This window comes from Balaenoptera borealis (assembly GCF_965194805.1).
Source record: "Balaenoptera borealis genome assembly, chromosome: 10".
In the NCBI taxonomy this organism is placed as follows: Eukaryota; Metazoa; Chordata; class Mammalia; order Artiodactyla; family Balaenopteridae; genus Balaenoptera; species Balaenoptera borealis.
Genome location: NC_138874.1, coordinates 93,647,974 through 93,655,459, shown reverse-complemented (window position 1 = coordinate 93,655,459; position 7,486 = coordinate 93,647,974).

The window sequence follows — 7,486 nt, the reverse complement described above, 5'->3', positions numbered from 1 at the left end:
TTTCTTATCTGGCAGGGGAATCACTGCGATACTGGCCACATTTAAGCCTGCTGCACTCAATGCCATTCATCTTCTTTCTTTTTTCTGTCGCCAAGATGATGCTAAATCCAGAGCTAAAGGCTCCCACTCCCCTACTGCTCTCTGCAGTTATTTTATATTCTTCAAGGATTTTTAATTCACATTTAATTTATTATATCACATTTACATGTACATTAACATGGTACAAGTTTTACAAGGACAAAGGGTACACAATGAAAAGTAGGTCTCCTTCCACCCTGCAGCCCAGTTGTCTACCTTCTCTCCCTCAAATCAGCCACCATTACAAATTTCTTGAGTATCCTTCAAGAGATAAGCTTTGCATATGCAAGCAAATGTTTTGTAAATAAATGGAAGGACACTATGATGGTTAATTTTATGTGTCAACTTGACTGGGCTAAGGATGCCCCAAATAGATAATAAACATTATTTCTGGGTGTGTCTGTGAGGGTGTTTGTGGAAGAGATTAGCATTTGAATCAGTAGACTGAGTAAAGGAGATCCACCCTCACCAATTCAGATGGGCATCATCCAATCCTCTGAGGGCCTGAATAGAACAGAAAGGCTGGAAAAGGGTAAATCTTCAAAAAAAGGTAAAGTTGGGAGAGACATCCATCTTCTGCGCTCAGACTTTGGTGCTCTTGGTTCTCAGGCTTTCAGACTCAGACAGGGACTTACATCGTCAGCCCCAGATTCTAGGGCCTTTGGACTTGGACTTACATCATCAGCTCCTATGGTTCTCAGGCCTCTGTTCTCAGACTGAATCACACCACCGGCTTTCCTGGTTCTCCAGCTTACAGATGGCAGATTGTGGGACTTCATGCCCTCCATAAGCCCATGAGTCAATTCCTATAATCTTCTCCTATCTATCTATCTATCTATCTATCCATCCATCCATTAATCCTATTTGTTCTGTTTCTCTAAAAAGCCCTAATACAGATACTATACTCACTGCTCTGTACCTTGCATTGTTCACTTATTATATCTTTTCATATAGGCTTTTTAATGACAGTGTACAATTTAAATTGACTTGATTTAATTTGATTAATCTGTCCTTTATTGATGGACATTTATGTTGTTTCTAATTACAGGCCATTACAAACAATGCTGCAGTAAAGAATCTTTACATACCTCATTTCACACATATGTAAGCTCCTCTACAGAAAAAAATCCTGTAAGTAGAATGCAGAACCAAAAGGCATGTGCATTTGTAATTTTTACACCTATTGCCATAATTTTAAAGGATACTCCAATTTACACTTCTATCTGCAATATATTGGAGTTCCTCCTATCTCACATTCTCATCCACATATTATGTCATCAAACTCTTTGATCTTTGACAAAATAAGTGTAAATATTACTGCTTAATTCTAATTTGCGTTTCTCTTAGAGTGAAATTGAACATCTTTTCCTACAGCTCTAACAGTGGTGAGGTTTTACTGTGAAATTTGCACATCTGTTACTTCATGTGAAAGAAACTTTTCAAAGTTAAAATGAATAAAAAGCATTCTTTGATCAACTATGAGTAGATTGTCAAATCTGGTTATACTGTCCTTTAAATATGAAGATGCACAGATCAATTTTGATGAAGTCATTAACTAATTTGCAGACATTAAGTCTTGAAATGTTATTACTCATTATTGAGATTGAACTAAAATTGGCATATGTTCTTTCCATTTTTTCAAAAGGAACAAGCATTCATCCATGTAACAACATGGGTGAATCTTAAATGCATATTGCAAAGTGAAAGAAGGCAGAAAGATAGACTACATTCTGGGAAAGGCAAAACTCATTAGAGATGGAGAACTGATCAGCCAGTCATTGCTAGGGATTTGGGGAGAGAGAAGGACTGACTAGGTTAAGCACAGGGCCATGAAACTATTCTGCATATTACTGTAGCAGTAGCTACACAACACTAGCCATTTGTAGAAACCCATAGAACTTTACAGAACATGTGTGAACCTTAATTATGCAAAATTTTAAAAAAATCAACTAGGAGGGTGGGGGAATCCTGGGATGGAATACAGCCTGTGACAAAAGAATCTAACTATATTATTAATGTGCAACATGACCTCACTAAGGGAAATAGGGAAAAGAGATGCTGACCTACCTAACTTTGGAAATGACTGGAAACTGTAAGACTAAAGACAAAAGAAAGAGTACATCAGACTATACTCTGGTTGGTAAAGGTGTTTCTCCAGGGGGACAAGTTAACAATTCTGAAACTGCTATATGTGTATGCCAGGAGTGAGCAAATAAGTAAATGGCTGGTGGATAGCCAGGTTTCCTACTATCAGTGAGAGAGGTTACAGATCAGCAAAAGGAGGAGGCTAGAATGAGCCTTGTGGTTCTGGATTAGAATGGAAGAATTAGTATGAACTCATGTTAATCTTAATGCAGATATTGATGGATATAGACATAATCTGCATCCTTACATAGATATAGATTACATAACCTATAAAAATCTATATCTAAATATCTATATATGTTCTTATACACAGGTTAGTATACATGCATATATTTCTTAGTTCTATCTGCTGAGAGGGCTTGGAAACAACAATACTCTAGTAGCAACAAGCACCCCTTGTGCCCAGATCTTGGTTTCTGACACCATTGTCCAATAAAAGGAACCAGGGCTCCTTGGAGAAATGGCTGATTCTAGGACTGGGTCTGGGAATATACAAGATGAGCCTGGAGCATCTTGTAGTGCCAGAAAGTAAGGAAGTGCTCAAAAAATAAAACTATGAGGTATATCAAAGGGATACCAGAGCTAATTGGAAGAGCTCCCAAACGCCAAAGCCGGAAATATTGGGGCAAAAAAAAAAGACTGGATTTTAGTCCAAAGTATAAAATAAATACCCAAGGGTCTATTTTAACATAAATAAATGATTAAATAAATAAATTAATGAATGAGAAGAGACAAATCTCCCCATATAAAAGAACCCCAAATAATCCCCCCTCCACTACCTAAGGGTGGGTTACACTTAGTGATTTGCTTCCAAAGAGCGCAGTATGAAAAGGAGAGGGAACGGTAGCCTTTACAATGAAGAAACCTGGCAAACACTCCCTTGGCGAGGTGACCAAGGTGAACATCCTCAGTAATAAACCATGTGGATAGCATGGACCTTTGATAATTATGTGTTGAAAATGGCTTAATTTCTGTGGTCGTCTTCCCCAGAACCTGTAACACCAGGATAACCGTGAGAAAAACATCAAATGAAGGGACAATCTACAAAATACCTGACCAGTACTCCTCAAAACTGTCAAGGTCGTCAAAAACAAGGAATGTCTGAGAAACTGTTATATCACAGAAGAGCCTAGGGAGACATGGCAACCAAATGTAATCTGATATCCTGGAGAAGATCCTGGAACAGAGAAAGGATATTATGAAAAAACTACAGAAATCTGAATAAAGTATGAGTTTAGTTTAAAAAGATGTATCAAAAAAAAAAAAAGATGTATCAATATTATTTCATTAGTTGTAACAAATGTACCACACTAATGTAAGCTGTTAATAGCGAAAACTAGGTGCAGGGTATGTGGGAAAGCTCTGTACTTATCTTTGCAACTTTTCTATAAATCTAACACCATTCTAAAATAGTTTATTTAAATATGAAAGATAAGATTGACAGGTAGATAGAGGAATGGATAGGTGGGTAATTATCTGATAAGGCAACTATAGTAAAATATTACTGGTAAAATCTACGTGCTGGGCGTATGTTATCATTAAAACTTCAACTTTGCTGTATGCTTGAAAAATTCATAATAAAATGGCAAAAATACATTCATGGAATTAAAAGCAATCTTATTAACTTCTTCCTTTTTGTACTACAAGCTTTCCTTCTGCTTTCCTTTCTTATTTATTTACAGGCCTGATTACCCATACAAAATTCAAAAAAAGAAAATTTTCACTGCTGCATTGCTCTTCTGGCCATTATCACTATTCATTTTTTTCATGATTATTACTGAAAATAATTTATCAGATGGAAGTGTGTTTAAACATTATCCCTGGGCTTCCCTGGTGGTGCAGTGGTTGAGAATCTGCCTGCCAATGCAGGCTACATGGGTTCGAGCCCTGGTCTGGGAAGATCCCACATGCCGCGGAGCAACTGGGCCAGTGAGCCCCAATTACTGAGCCTGCGCGTCTGGAGCCTGTGCTCCGCAACAAGAGAGGCCGCGATAGTGATAGGCCCGCGCACCGCGATGAAGAGTGGCCCTCGCTCGCCGCAACTAGAGAAAGCCCTCGCACAGAAACGAAGACCCAACACAGCCAAAAATAATAAATAAATAAATTAAATAAATTTATAAAAATTATCCCTTCTGGGTATCAAATCACGAAATATGGCACTGCTGAGTACAGGTGAGAGTGGGTTAGCCATGGTATCCCCCCGCCCAGCTCTGGTTTTGGGGAAAGGCAGTGATGGAGGGAGGTCAAGGCCATGAAGGCAATTTGGCTGGATTGTCTGTGGGGCACTGAGAGCCCAAAGGGCAGCACCTGCAGTGGTCGTGTGGGGACTGGCAGCCTGGCAGGGGACAGCAAGGGCATCTGTAGGAGAAATCGGGCACTTTTGGCCCAGGCATTGGCTGCCTTGGCCACAGACAGAATCCCAGGATGCTGGAACAGGGTCAGAGGAGGGATATGGTGATGCCACCTGGTATCTGGGGGAAGAGCCAGAGAAACATGATTTTATATCGGGATCCCAATTTTATCCCCTAGTCAGGAAACATGGGTTAAAGCTTCAGCAGCACCTTTCTATTTTCTATGCAAATTGTTGGAGAACAATTGTGGAAAGCATTAATATTTTGCTGCCTTTTATAAGTCATTTGGCTCCTTTTTAACAGTTCCTCCCCACCTTCCTAATTTGTATAACGATGAATTAGATGTGCAACGCAGTTGTCAGCTGGGGTCTCTCTGCCAATCCATTTTTGGCTCAATTTCCCTGGTTTTCTGAAAATTTCCAGGGTACTTAGGTTCTCTGTTGCCTGGGGTTTTAACTTCCATATTAGAGTCTCTGTTTTGTAGCAAAAGAATCTGAACGTGAAAACTCCACTGCCTCTCACACCCACGGTGGGAGGTACCACTTCACTGAAGAGTTTAGGGGGTGATGGAGAGGGAGTTTACAAGGCAATGCAAACGACTTCAAATGCACTGGTCTGCTGGCTAGAAAGGCCCAACTGGCAGGGCTGCTGTCACCACATCCTGGACTTACTTCAAAATCCCATTCAAAGCTAGAAGTCTTCTTAGTTACCAGCAAAAGGACCAAAGCAGTATTCACGAGTGTGGAAAATGCTGACTGCAGAACCCTAAGGGCCTACCACACATTGTGCTCCCTTCTTAGTAGTGGAAGGCATGAAATGCAAATTTGTCCTTTACTTTGGAGGGGCTGTCCCAGTACAGGCCAGCCTCTACACCCCTAAAAACTTCACTGATGTACAAGAGCCCTGGACTTCTGTAGGGTTTAGCTCCCACCCTCTGATGCACAAGTATCTCACCAAAGCCTTCAACTTATTGGCACTTCCCGCTCACCTAATGTGATTAATATGATGTCATTGATACAGCAGACCGATTTGATATGATGTTTTCTCCAAGCTTCCAAGAGTCATCCTAGCAGTGTGACGGCAACATCTCCTGAGGTCCTTGCCAGGGTGAACTCCTATATCATAGGTGAATGCTCTCTTAGAAATGAGTTCTTCCTTATCCAGCTTTACGTTCTTCCCTGCCTTGACCACGTATACCCAAGATCTACATATACTCTTCCAGCTTCCGCCAATACAGCTTTTCTGAGACACAGTCTCTTTTTTCCCCCATTGCTTATGTTGTGACTTAAACCTAGTTGTTGGTTTTGGGGTTGGGGAGTGGAGGTGGCAGAGTACCTTAAGATCCTTTGAGGAAAGGAAGTATTTTTTTAAAATTTTATTTATTAAACTTTAGTTGATTTCAAGTATTGTGTTAGTTTCAGGTGTACAGCTTCAGATTCTTTTCCATTATAGGTTATTACAAGATACTGAATATAGTTCTATGTGCTATATAGTACATTTTTATTGTTTATCTATTTTATATAAAGTGGTGTGTATCTATAGGAAGTGTTATCTTGTAAGGCAAAAATCTCTGTATAAACTTCAAAAGCAAAGAGTGCTAACTTCTAACCTGGAGAGTAGGTCCCTTCTATATCCCAAAGGATTCAGAGGAAATCTGGAGAGATTTACAAGGACATCGACCCACATGTCCTCATCCCATATCTCAGGATCTCGTTCTTTCTCAATTAAGGCCATGATTTTGACATAGCCGACTTGTTAGGATTGAGAATTCTGTCTTCACTGGAGCTCTGCTACCTTATGATTTAAGTTCTGGGCCTCAACCTCAGGAGGTTCAGCCTCTCAAATTGGTGATTAATCACTGTCAGCCTTTCTTGTCTCTCCCCAATACATAGACAGTGGCCAGTAACACCCATTCTGTTGTCCTTAAATTACTACTCTCCCTGAACCTCTGGGGGCCCGGGATGCTGCACCCTCCAGTACATTCCCTTCCGCTGGCATCCCGCCCCCGTTTGCTGCTGGTGAATGTTTTACAATTGCACTGCTACTTTGTCAGGGCCTCCACCTACCACTAGTGAGGGGTTTTCATTACCAGCCAGTCAGCAGGTAACCCAGCTCCAAAATCTTATTCCAGAATCTCTTTCCTAGGACCACCCCAATTCTGTGCCAGCTATTGGAGGGCAGATTTCTCCAGACTCTCAAACTCTGAGATTTGCCTGTAGGGGTATATTAGGGAGTGCCCTCAGGAGCTGCCTCTGCGAGGGAAGCAGGATTGGGTAGTGGGAGAAGTTGAATTGCAAGGCAGTTGTAACAGAGGCCTCAGCTGTCCCCACGGGGAGCTCTAGGGCTGGGATGGCCAATCAGAGACATCCTGAATTGAGGATTGGGGCTACATCAATGGCTTACAGCTCCTGGAGGCAGGGCATAACTTGGAGTGAGGCAGTTGCCTGAGTAGGGTCTCAACTGTGAGCTGACACTACCAGCAGCTGGTGAAAAGAGTGCCTTGGTCCTGAAGTGGGGATCTGGGTGGTTTACCGAGAACATTTACTACAGGTAGGGCGGCCGGGGCAACCAGGACTGAGGGACAACACAAGACATATGAATATCAGTGCTGAAACTGGAACAGTCTCAAGCAAATCAGGATGTTTTGTTACCCTAAAATCCCTTAAAATACTAAAGGGAGCTGCAAATTTGCCAACTACTACTTCTCATAACAATGAATAAATATTAGTACAATATAAATTAGTAGTTAAGATGCTGGGCTATTGGATGAATATTCAAGGGGGAACTTTTACTACAAAAGGCAAACAGAATATTTGTGACAGTATTTGACTTGTAAAGTTCAGTGGGTGAGTCGTGGAACAAGAATATTCACATCTCTTCAGTGAAGTCTCTGACATAAAAACAGAGTAGAA